Consider the following 13,808-nt stretch of genomic DNA (forward strand, 5'->3'; position numbering starts at 1 on the left):
AAAATGAGAGGAACAAGAGCACAGACAAATACGGGGAGCAAAGAAGGGGTGAATTTCAGCAAACAACAGAAAAAGAATAAAGAAACTACAATAGACAGCTACTACTCAGCAAATGGAACAGAGGGGGAGAGATCAGCAAACGATAAACCAGAAATCCCAGCAAATTGGATACAGGCTGTGGAAGAACTCAAAACACAACTAAGAGAGGCTGAAGACAATTGGGAAAAGAACTTAAAAATTAAGATAAGTCATCTGGAAACAGAGGCACTTGAAATAAAACGAGAAAATAGTGTCTTGAAAGCCAAAATCAACCAGCTGGAAAATGAGGCAAAGGAGATGAAAGACGAGGTAAAGAGGATGAAAGACAATCTTCAAAGAAAATCAGACCAAAAGTAAAAGGATGACCAAAAAGCCAGAAATGAAATCCAATCTTTAAGAACCAGAATAAAACAACTAGAATCAAGTGACCTCACAAGGCAGCAGGACACTATAAAACAAAACAAAAAGAATGAAAAAAATTGAGGAAAATGTGAAGAATCTCATTCACAAAACAGACGATTTAGAAAATTGTTCAAGAAGAGACAATTTAAGAATAATTGGACTACCAGAAGACCATAACAAAAGAAAAAGCCTGGACATAATACTAGAGGAAATTATCCAGGTAAACTGTCCTGAGATCCTAGAACAAGAGGGGAAAGTGGAGATTGAAAGAATCCACAGATCACCCCCTGTATTTAATCCCCAACTGACAACAACAAGAAATGTTATAGCCAAATTCAAAAACAATCAGATGAAAGAAAAGATATTACAAGCTGCCAAGAAGAAGCCATTCAGATACCATGGAAACACGGTGAGGTTAACACAGGACCTGGCTGCATCCACACTGAAGGACTGAAAGGCATGGAATACGATATTCTGGAAAGCAAGGGAACTAGCTCTACAACCAAAAATAAAATACCCATCAAAACTGACTATATTCTTACAGGGGAAAGTATGGTCATTTAACACAACAGAAGAGTTCCAAGCATTCATAAATAAAAGACCAGACCTGAACAGAAAATGTGATGTCCAACCACAGAACTCAAGAGAATCATCAAAAGGTAATTAAAAAGAGGGGGGGAAAACAAATAAAACAACAACAAAATTTTTTAAGAGACTCAATAAGTTAAAATGATATGTATCCCTATAAGAAAAGAGGTCATTGGTAACTCTTAAAAACAATTGCTATCACCTGAGCAGCTAGAAGAATTACACTCAGAGGGAACAGTAACAAACTGTATAGGATGAAAGGACAAGACATAAATAGGTATATAGATATATGCATGCATAAATACATATACATGTGTATGTATATGTATATATATACATGACTAGAGATAAAAAAAAGGTTATGACTAAAAGAAATGGGAAAAGAAACAAATGGGGGTAAATTTATATGTCGCAAAGAAGCTCACGGTGGTAGGGGGGAGAACATCGATACACTGGAAAGGTAAAGAGGTTGGAGATAAGAAATACTCAACTCTTATGTACTTTGAAACTGACCCAAAGAGGGAAGAACAATCCAATCCATTGGGGAAGAGAATAGATTTGCGCCCTATAGGGGAGTAGAAGGGTAAGAAATGGACTGGTGGGGAGGGAAGCAGTACAAGGGAGGGAAAAGGTGGGGGGAATTTAAAAAAGACTACAGCAGAAAATAAGGGAGGGAATAAGAATGGGGGTAGAAAGGGAAGTAAAATAAGGGGGTGGGGGGACTAGGGGGCTGACTATAAACAAACATTGGTATAGAAGGAAATAGTGAAAGAAGAAAAGGCAGGACCAGGAGTAGAAATCAAAATTATGGGAAATACACAGCTAGTAATCATAACTCTGAATGTGTATGGAATAAACTCACCCATACAATGCAAGCGAATAGCAGAGTGGATTAGAATACAAAACCCTACCATATGCTGTCTGCAAGAAACACACTGAGGAAGGTAGATATGCATAGGGTGAAAGTAAGAGGATGGACCCAAATCTATTGGGCATCAAATGATATAAAGAAGGCAGGAGTAGCAATCATGATATAGGACAAAGCCAAAGTAAAAATAAATCTAGTTAAAAGAGATAGGGAAGGTAATTACATCCTGATAAAAAGGCAGTATAGACAACGAGGAAATATCTGTACTCAATATGTATGCACCAAATGGCAGAGCATCCAAATTTTTAAAGGAGAAACTAGAGGAGCTCAAAGATGAAATAGAAAAACTATACTAGTGGGAGATCTGAACCTTCCCCTATCCGAACTAGATAAATCAAATAAAAAAAATAAATGAGAAAGAGGTGAGAGAAGCAAATGAAATCTTAGAAAAATTAGAGTTAGTAGACATATGGAGAAAAATAAATAGGGACAAAAAGGAATACACCTTCTTTTCAGTAGTACATGGTACATTCACAAAAATTGACTATGTACTAGGGCACAACATCATTGCAAACAAGTGCAAAAGGGCAGAAATAATAAATGCAACCTTCTCAGACCACAATGCAATAAAAATAATAATTAGAAAGGGTACGTGGATAGATAAATCAAAAATTAATCGGAAATTAAACAATATGATTCTCCAAAACCAGCTAGTTAAAAAACAAATTGTAGAAACAATAACTTCATTGAAGAAAATGACATTGTTGAGACATCCTTTCAAAACCTATGGGATACAGCCAAAGCAGTACTCAGGGGGAAATTTATATGCTTGAGTTCATATATAAACAAATTAAGAAGGGCAGAGGTCAATGCAAATTAAAAAACTAGAAAGTGAACAAATTAAAAACCCTCAGATGAAGACTAAATTAGAGATCCTAAAAATCAAAGGAGAAATTAATAAAATTGAAAGTCAAAGAATGATTGACTTAATAAATAAGACTAGAAGCTGGTACTTTGAAAAAAACAAATAAAATTGACAAAGTACTAGTCAGTCTAATTTAAAAAAGGAAAGAAAAAAACTAAATTGACAGTATCCAAGATGAAAAGAGAGATTCACCTCTAATGAAGTGGAAATAAAGGCAATCATTAAAAACTACTATGCCCAATTATATGGCAAAAAATATGGCAATCTAAGTGATATGGATGAATACTAACAAAAATAGAAATTGCCTGGACTAAAAGAAGAAGAAATAAATTACCTAAACAACCCCATATCAGAAAAAGAAATTGAACAAGCCATCAAAGAACTCCCTAAGAAAAAATCCCCAGGTCCAGACAGATTCACAAATGAATTCTATCAAACATTCAAAGAACAGCTAACCCCAATACTATACAAACTATTTGACAGAATAAGCCAAGAAGGGGTTCTACCAAATTCTTTTCACGACACAAACATGGTACTGATCTCAAAGCCAGGCAGGTTAAAAACAGAGAAAGAAAACTATAGGCCAATCTCCCTAATGAGTATAGATGCAAAAATCTTAAATAGGATACTAACAAAAAGACTCCAGCAAGTCATCACTAGAGTTATCTACTATGATCAGGTAGGATTCATACCAGGAATGCAAGGATGGTTCAATATTAGGAAAACCATCCACATAATTGACCATATAAACAAGCAAACCAACAAAAATCACATGATTATTTCAATAGACGCAGAAAAAGCCTTTGACAAAATACAACACCCATTCCTATTGAAAACACTAGAAAGTATAGGAATAAAAGGGCCTTTCCTAAAAATAATAAACAGTATATACCTAAAACCATCAGCAAACATCATCTGCAATGGGAAAAACTCAAAGCCTTCCCAATAAGATCAGGAGTCAAACAAGGATGCCCATTATCACCTTTATTATTTAATATTGTACTAGAAACACTAGCAGTAGCAATTAGAGAAGAAAAAGAAATTGAAGGTATTAAAATTGGCAATGAGGAGACCAAGCTGTCACTCTTTGCAGATGATATGATGATTTACTTAAAGAATCCTAGGGAATCAACCAAAAAGCTAATCAAAATAATCAACAACTTTAGCAAAGTTGCAGGATACAAAATAAACCCACATAAGTCATCAGCATTTCTATATATCTCCAACCCAGTTCAGCAGCAAGAATTAGAAAGAGAAATTCCATTTAAAGTCACCCGAGACAATGTAAAATACTTAGGAATCTATCTGCCAAGACAAATACAGGAACTATATGAACACAACTACAAAACATTCTCCACACAATTAAAACTAGATCTAAAAAACATTGATTGCTCATGGGTGGGATGAGCTAACATAATAAAAATGACCATCCTACCCAAACTTATATATCTATTTAGTGCCATATCCATTGAACTACCAAAAAACTATTTTACTGAATTAGAGAAAATCATAACAAAGTTCATTTCGAAGAATAAAGGATCAAGGATATCCAGGGAAATAATGAAAAAAAAATACAAAGGAAGGTAGCCGCACAGTCCCAGATCTCAAACTATATTACAAAGCAGTGGTCATCAAAAGGAGGATCAGTGGAATAGACTTGGGGTAAGTGACCTCAGTAAGACAGTCTTTGACAAACCCAAAGACCCCAGCTTTTGGGTCAAAAATCCAGTATTTGATAAAAACTGCTGGGAAAATTGGAAGACAGTGTGGGAGAGATTAGGTTTGGATCAACACCTCACACCCTACACCAAGAGAAACTCAGAATGGGTGAATGACTTGAATATAAAGAAGGAAATTATAAGTAAATTAGGTGAACACAGAATAGTATACAAGTCAGACCTTTGGGAAGGGAAAGATTTTAAAACCAAGCAATACTTAGAAAGAGTCACAAAATGCAAAATAAATAATTTTGACTACATCAAATTAAAAAGTTTTTGTACAAACAAAACCAATGTAACTAAAATTAGAAGGAAAGCAACAAATTGGGAAACAATCTTCATAACAAAAACCTCTGACAAAGGTCTAATTACTCAAATCTATAAAGAGCTAAACCAGTTGTACAAAAAATCAAGCCATTCTCCAATTGAAAAATGGGCAAGGGACATGAATTGGCAATTTTCAGTTAAAGAAATCAAGACTATTAATAAGCAGATGAAAAAGTGTTCTAGATCTCTTATAATCAGAGAGATGCAAATCAAAACAACTCTGAGGTATCACCTCACACCTAGCAGATTGTTCAACATGACAGCAAAAGAAAGTAATCAATGCTGGAGGGGATGTGGCAAAGTAGGGACATTAATGCATTGCTGGTGGAGTTGTGAATTGATCCAACCATTCTGGAGGGCAATTTGGAACTATGCCCAAAGGGCGATAAAAGACTGTCTGCCCTTTGATCCAGCCATAGCACTGCTGGGTTTGTACCCCAAAGAGATAATAAGGAAAAAGACTTGTACAAGAATATTCATAGCTGTGCTCTTTGTGGTGACCAAAAATTGGAAAATGAGGGGATGCCCTTCAATTGGAGAATGGCTGAACAAATTGTGGTATATGTTGGTGATGGAATACTATTGTCCTAAAAGGAATAATAAAGTGGAGGCATTCCATAGAGACTGGAACAACCTCCAGGAAGTGATGCAGAGTGAGAGGAGCAGAGCCAAGAGAACATTGTACACAGAGACTGACACATTGTGGTACAAGAGAACGTAATGAACTTCTCCAGTAATGGCTTTATAATGTCCCTGAACAACCTGCAGCGATCTACGAGAAATAAAACCATCCTCAAGCAGAGGACAAACTGAGGGAGTAAAAATGCCGAGGAAAAGCAACTCCTTGACTACAGAGGTTGAGGGGACATGATCGAGGAGAGATGTTAAATGAGCACCCTAATGCAAATACCAACAACAAGGAAATGGGTTCAGAGCAAGGACACATGTGATACCCAGTCAGCTAGGGAAGGGCTGGCAGGGGGGGGGGGGTGCGGGGGGGGGGGAGAGGGAGGAAAAGAAAACGATCTGTTTCCAATGAACAATGTATGAAAATGACCAAATAAAATAATGTTTTAAAAACTTAAAAAAAAATTATCTCTCCTGGATTTGCTTTCCAGGTCAGTTGTTTTTCTGATGAAATATTTTGCAATTTCTTCTATTTTTTCATACTTTTGATTTTGTTTTAATGTTTCTTGATTTTCATCTTCTACTTACATTTTTTCCCATTTGGCAAATTCTGCTTTTAAAGAAAGTTTTGTCTCCACCTTTTAAAAGAGTTTTTGTCTTCACTGGGTTTTTTGTCTCTTTTTCCACTTAGCCTATTCTATTTTGTAGTAAGAGATTTTAGAAAAGCAAAAGGATTACAAGGAGAGTTTGATAGAATGCTGTTGAAGCAAGACTGACAGGGGTTAACCCTGTTAGAATTTGGGAAGAATAGGGGATTGCTGGGTTTCCAACCGACCAGCAGGCTCCTAGATTCTGGAGAGACAATCAGCTCTCACATCCTGCTCTAACCCTTTGTAAAGAAAGTGAAAACCATTCCTGTATGAGAATTTGACAAGAGCCTGAAACCATCTGAGAATTATAACTCTCCTGTGACTCTGTGAAGAACAAGATCTGAGAGGGAGCTGATCTGAGTTGTCAGTTTGCCTTTGGGGGGCTCATCCCCAGAGGAAGACTAGATCACTCTTGACAGCCGGTCTCCACTTCTAGTTGATCTGTAATCTAGAGACTGTTACAAGGGAATCACTTTAAAAGACTGATATATATTAATTTAAGGTCGCCAAGGAATCAGCTATGTAATTCCTAAATGAAAAACTCAAGTCAGCCGTCAGTCTTTTTTGGAGTTTAATTACAATAGGAGCAAGAAAGGAATTAGAGATAGAGAGAGAAAAAAGGGGGAGAAGGGAATAGGGCTTAAATACCCCTTCTGTTTAGGCTGGGCCAAAAGGCCCAAGCCCTTAGATAGCTGGGGCAAAGAAAAAAGACCAGTCCCTATTACTCACGTGTCCAAAATAGAGAAACAGTCTCAGGGGCCCCCACCTTCAGCTTCCTTCAGAGCAAGCCTTCTCAGAGCCCAGGAACCACACCGACCAAAACCTCAACCACCACGAGTCTTCAGACCCTCCTATCTTTAAGGAAACCCTCCAAGTTGCCTCCCCTCAGTCCTCACATCTACCAATCACTCTTCATCAATTTCCCTGTCAATGGAGGCTCTCGCTTAACCCAGGACCGCCCAGAGGTTTCTGGCTTTTGCACATGTCTGTTGAAGGTCATATTTTTCAAATGATTAAATCTTTACTCCTTTGTTACAGCCCTTTCTAAATCCTGTTAACTTGAGTATGGTAGAGATTGGAATAATTAAATTTTGATCTAGGCTGCAGCCCTTACTCAATCCTATTAGGACTGAATAGGGTGGAGTATCTCCATTGTATCAATTCTAAAATCAATCAAGACTCAAAGAAATTCCTGTTCTATGCTTAAGCATAGGTCAAAGTCCTTTCCATTGTTCAGCAAAGGGTTTCTGTCCTAAAGTAATCTTAAGAAGGGAAGAGAAGGAACCTCCCATGCCAATGGGGTTCCCATTCCAATAGACTATCAGTAAGAAATTTTCCAAGTATGAAATATCCCAATGGTGAAATTTCCAACATTTATAAGTCTAAGGAATTTTGAGGTTTACAAGACTCATTCCCAAGTGAATTTATACTAGGTTAGTTAAGAATAAAAGGATTTTATCATGGCAGAGAGAGTATTTCAGCTTCAATCAAGAACTGAAGAGACTTGCCATTGTAAGAGAAGCCTTGCACAGAAATGGCTTTTGGAATGTTATGGAGAAAGGCTTGAATGTCAAGAGAAGCAGTTAGAAAAAATAGCAGATAGTGCAAATATCAATAATATGGAAATATGTCTTGACCAAAGACACATGTAAAACCCAGTGGAATTGTGCATCAGATATGGGAGCGGGTGGGGATGAGAGGAGGGAAAGAACATGATTTTTGTAATCTTGGAAAAATGCTCTAAATTAATCAATTAAATAAGTTTTTAAAAAGTTAAAAAAACCAGCAGAGACTTCTGGGAAAAGGACAGAAGAAAAGGAGTTTGTCCCTGGACAAGAACTGGGATGGAGCTCATTACCTCACTTCAGTATTCAAATCCCTGAATACCTAAGGGGTTTCCTACCCTTTCTTTGTACCTCAAACACCCAAGATTGTACCTGTTCTCCTGGACAACGACTAAAGCGGGCTGTCTAAACATTTAACAGCAGCTTAAGGGGCACTGTACAGAAAACATGCCGAGCCAGCCTGAAGATGATTTACTCTCTGTGCCAACTATAGAAAGACATTACAACCTGTCATTTAGATTAGGTTAGCAGCTAGAAAGGAATCAAGTCTTAGGCTAAAACCAAAACTGACTCCATACTGTCCTTTGTGCTTAGACTAAACCTTCCCATTCCCACTCTCCTAACCCTTCCTTCATCCTGTTCATTCAACCACCCTTCTTGAGATAATACACAGTCAGATAATTCTTCAAGAGGGAAAAGGGCTTGTAGCTTGAGGGGTTTACTCAAGGGTGAGAAGCTCTCTATAACCTCTAGTTTGTCAAATCTTGGTCATTGCTTTTCACCCTAGCTGGAGTTGACCAAAAGGGACATTGGGGAAAGTTAGGCATGCGAAGTCCTGACAAACAGCCACACCCTATTTTCCTTCAGTGTCTCCGCCTTGGCCAGACTACTGCTTGGCTTTTCACAGTCGCCATATCCAATTTGGTCAGAGAGTCTCTCAGACAGAAAGAGGGGTGGTTTCCCTACAGGTCAACTAGTCAACCCGTCTTGAGTAGGGCCAAATAACATCTACTAGGGGAACTCCCTTGCAACCCTTTTAATATTTCCATCCCTCCATAAGAGAATTATTGGGAAGAGAGAGCAACTATCAGCACTCTGCCCAGTCAGGGAGGGAGTTTCCCTGGAGGGGGTTGTTTATTGACTCTCTCAAACAATCTTCAAACCTAAACACAAGGGTTCTCCCTCTATCCACTATTCTAACACCATTCAAGTTAGTTGGTGGAAAAATAAATTTGATTTTATAAGCTATAGGGAATAAACCTCAACCCACTTCCCTCTTCCCATACCCAGTTCTCATCATGATTAAACCTTGTTATCTCTGAGAAGCAGTCAGATTGGTTACTCACTGGCCCAGGTCAGGGCACCCAGCCATTTTTGCTCTCTGGCTTTGAAGAGACTACCCTGTAAGATCAGATTGTATAAAATCCTGGCCACCCATTTATATCAGCTAACAGGGACTCTCCCTCTTCATGTTAACTTTTAATATGTTATATTTTGTGCATCTTTTGCCACACTTTGATTGCTTTTTTATTCTTTTCTTGCACCACTCTCATTTCTTTCCTCAGTTTTTTCTCTATCTCTCTTATTTGATTTTTAAAAAATTTGAGCTCTTCTAGATATTCTTTTTTGATACTAATTTAAATTTTTAATGCTAATCTACATTTTTCTTTGAGGTTTTGGATATAGCTGTTTTGACTTTAATGTCTTCTTCTGAATTTGTGTTTTGATACTCCTTGGTGATATATTAACTTTTTTTACTCAGAATTTTTGTTGTTATTTATTTTCCAGACTATTTCTTGATTTTTTTACCTTTATGTTAAGGTTTCAGAAGGGACACAGTCCAAAGCTTCAAGTCTTTTGTACTGCTATTTTCAGAACTAATTCTTGGGGTCTGTAAGTTTTCAATTCTAATAAGCTGGTATGATCTAAGGAAAGACATAGTCACTGATTTCCTGGTCTGTGGTCTAGTTTGTGAGCAATCACAAGCACTCTTTTTCATCTTGGGCAGATAATTTTATATTTGGAAATAATAGGCAGTCAATGGAGTTTAATGAATAAAAGAGTGGCATGAGCAGATTAACATTTTTTAAAATTAAACCCTTACCTTTCATCTTGGAGTCAATACTATATATTTGCTCCAAGGCAGAAGAGTGGTAAGGGCTAGGCAATGGGGGTTAAGTGACTTGCCCAGAGTCACACAGCTGAGAAGTGTCTGAGGCCAGATTTGAACCTAGGACCTCCCGTTTCTAGGCCTGGCTCTCAATCTACTGAGCCACCCAGCTACCCCAGAGCAGATGAACATTTTAAGAAAATCACTTATGGCAACAGAGTAGAGAAGATGGATAGGAATGGATTAATATTATGCAGGGAAACTAATTAAAAGACTTGTAACAAATCAGACAAGACATGATGAGGGCTTGAATTAGACTGATGACTGCAAGTGGAGAGAAGATGTATGTATATGCAAAATATTGTAAAGGTAGAAAAGCAAATTTTGGCAAAGGATTATTTGTGAGCTGAGTAGAAGTGAAGAAATAAAGATGACATTGAAGTCTGATGGCCTAGGAGGAGGATGATACCCCCAGAAATAATAAGAAAGTTAAAAGAGTGGACACATACAAGTATAGCTTTATTACAAATAATAAATGAAAATGGCATTAGAGAGGTATAAACAAAGGATTAGTGAGAGTGAAGGTGGCAAAAGTTATTATTAACTGAAAATATCAGAGATGGTTTCCCAGTAAAAGTAAAATTCAAATGGGCTTTAGAGAATAGGCAGAAATTCAAGAGATAGAGATAAGGGATTAGAAATATTCCATCAGTAAGTATTTTATAGAGAAAAAAGCATGAGTACTGGTACCAATAGGAAAGTACAAGACATTTACAGGGTATAGCAAGGTTTCTAGTTTGGTTGGATTATAGTTTATAGAGTAGGAAGTAAAAAAGAGAAAAGGCAAAAAAGATACCGTGGCATCATATAATAACTGACATTTATATGGTGATTTAAAATTAAGATTTAAGTTTTATATACTGATTTAAGATTTAAGAAAGAAAAAGTTTGCAAACATTATTTCATAGGACCCTTATAACTCTATGTGGTAGGTACTGAAGGTATTGCTATAATCATTTTATTAATAAGGAAACTGATGGGTAGGGTAAGTGATTTGTATATAGTTATTGAGCTAGTAAGTACTAGAGGCAGGATTTGAACCTAAATTCCCCTGATTTAAGTTAAGTACTTAAAAAAAACTATTATATACTCTCTTTGTCACATTGATGACTGTCTTAAAGGCCAGGTTATATAGTTTGTAACAATTTGTAAGGGAAATTAAGGAGACATTGAAGGATGGAAGATAAGCCTAGAAGCTATGTAAAAGACAGTGGGTGGGTAGGAGTGAGAGGATGGGAAAAGACTGATATTGGAGAGACCAGTTAAGAATCTACAGAAATATTTAAATATGGAGTCATTATGGTAGTATCAATGGACATGGGGAGGAAAAAAAGAATGTAAAAGAGGTATTAGAGGGATAGAATTGATAGGATTTATTTATTATGATGATTTGAGTAGAGCAACACCTTCTACTCCCAGCCCAAAGGAGTCGTTGGCTCTGACAATGAAACAGACTTGTAGCATTCATTTTTTTGTCCAATCCAAGGGCTTCCATCAGACTCATGCCACAGAAGCTGGTTAGCAGCCTCTCAGGAAGAAAGGAAATTGATTGGTGCTTGTATTTAGCTCGATGATACAGTTGAGTTTGAAGACTTTCAAGCAGTAGACTCAGAATTTTGGAGTTAGAAAGGACCAAAAGGGGCTATTTATTCTAACTCCTCACCAAAGCATGATTCTAGTCTATTGCACTGTTGACAGGTCATCCGTTAACCTGAACTGGAATAATTCCTATGACAGGACCTTTCCACAGCTTCGCTCATTTACATATTGCCTCCCCATAACCCTTTCTGCTTTTGCATAGATTTAATTATTAGAAAAGTGAGTTAACTAGTATAGCAAAAAGCAATTTGCATTTAGAGCCAGGAGAGACCTGAGTTCATATCCTGATTCTGAAACTGACTGACTGCCTTTGGACAAGTCAAATAATCTTTCAGCTGTAGTTTCTTCACCAACTTAAAAAAAAAAAGATTTAAATAAATTATCCTTGGGGTGCTTTCATTTTTCTGAACTAAATGAAACCTACTATAATCCATATTTCCCTCCCTGTAATTTCTACCTGTTATTACCAGTCCTTCCCAGCACTAAACACAAATCTAATCTCTTTTCCACATCCAAACATTTAAAAGACTTTAAGGCCCCTTCCCTAAGTCTTGTTTTTTCCAAGCTGAGTATCCTTAGAGTTTCAGTGTTCCTTCAATTTTCTTGGTGGAAATAGCAGTGTATTTGATCTGAAGCAAGGAACAATTTACTTTAACTTAAACCTAACCAATCTGGATCAATGGTAGGAATTGGGAATCTTGAGCCTATACTGGAGTAGAGAGATTAAAGTAATATACAAACTCTCTGCAAGTAGTTAAAAGGCTGTCATCTGGAGGGGAGATTTGACTTGTTCCACTTGTCTCAATGTAGCAGAACCAGGGGTAATGGGTGGAGGTTTTTGGGAGACAGATTTTGATTTTATTTAAAGAAAAATTTTGTAATTGCAGATGTCCAGAAAAGGAATAGACTGCCATTCAAAGTAGTGGCCTTTCTTCTCATATAAAGTTTCAATATGAAGGCTGAATTTTCTCTCAACTTTCTAGGGATATTTGGAAGGGTAACTACTATTTGAACTAAATGGTATATAAGATTCTCTACACCCATATATATATATATATATATATATATATATACATATATATATATATATATATATATATATATATATATATAGTGAGGCAGGAAAAAGCCAGAGATAGCACCAAAGTTTCAAACATAATATACTAGGTAAATGGTAGGACTAGTGGAAGAAATATTGAAGTTAGAAGGGGAGCAGTTTTGTGGGGGAGATAATAAAATAGGTTGCCTTCACCAATTCTAATAATGCCCTTAGTCCATCTCCTACATGAGACTTTAAGTAGAAGAGCATTAGACAAAGTTTAAGAATATAAAGAATAGGTATAAGAATCATTAAGAAAGAAGTTTGGGATGGAAAATAGAAAGGGTGATTCAGAGCAATACATAGTTATGCTAAAGTGGAGAAATAAAAATAAAGCCTACTCCCCTGAGCACTGGAAAAGATATTCCAGGATTTGCTTTAGTAACCTATTCCAGTATTTCCTATGAGTCATTCATCATTAATCCAGTGCTTAGTAATAAAGGGATTCCATATGCATTAATGCTATTCACTCTCTCAGCGTTGGAAGCCTGGGTCCAGTGGCACGAAAAATTGTTACGCCTGGAGACTTCTTGAGCTGCATTGGATGGCCATGTTGTCCTTTGTGCTCCAACACGCCCTAAACACTCCACAGTGCCTTGCTGCATTGCCATCTCAGCCGCTGAATCTTCTTATTGGTTTCTTCCGCCTGTTCCGCCGAAGCAGTCTTCACATGCTGGGTGAGCAAAGCCCTGGTTCACCAGGGGTCAATGACCCAATGGCTACCCTCACAAGGTTTAGCCGGCTTGTCGAAGCCATTGCCCAGGGTGTGGCCACTGCCACATGCTAGCAGCTACTGGGAGCCACAAGTGAGAGCTGGGTATCAGGTGGGGGTCAGAGGCTGGAGAGCTGTCCTAGGAGGGCATGACAAGCCCTCCATACCAGAGATACTACCCCTCCCTGAGCGACTCTTCAAATGAGCATTGTGCCTTGCCATCCAAAACGCGCCCAGACAGTTCGCGCATTTTACAACCGTGAGTCATCTTAGAGATCCATCTTATTTGCAAACATTCCAGTCCTGCCTGGACAACAAGCTGTCTGCCAAGGGACCACTCACTGGAAGCTCAACCGAGAAATGGAACCAGTTCAGAGACACAGTGAAGGAAACATCAAAGGCAGTCCTAGGCCCCAAACAACGCAACCACCAGGACTGGTTCAACAAGAACAACACTGCTATTGAAGACCTATTGAGCAAAAAGAACAAAGCCTTTATGGAGTGGAAAAATAACCCAAA

The sequence above is a fragment of the Monodelphis domestica genome, chromosome 3, assembly GCF_027887165.1.
Source record: "Monodelphis domestica isolate mMonDom1 chromosome 3, mMonDom1.pri, whole genome shotgun sequence".
Taxonomy (NCBI): domain Eukaryota; kingdom Metazoa; phylum Chordata; class Mammalia; order Didelphimorphia; family Didelphidae; genus Monodelphis; species Monodelphis domestica.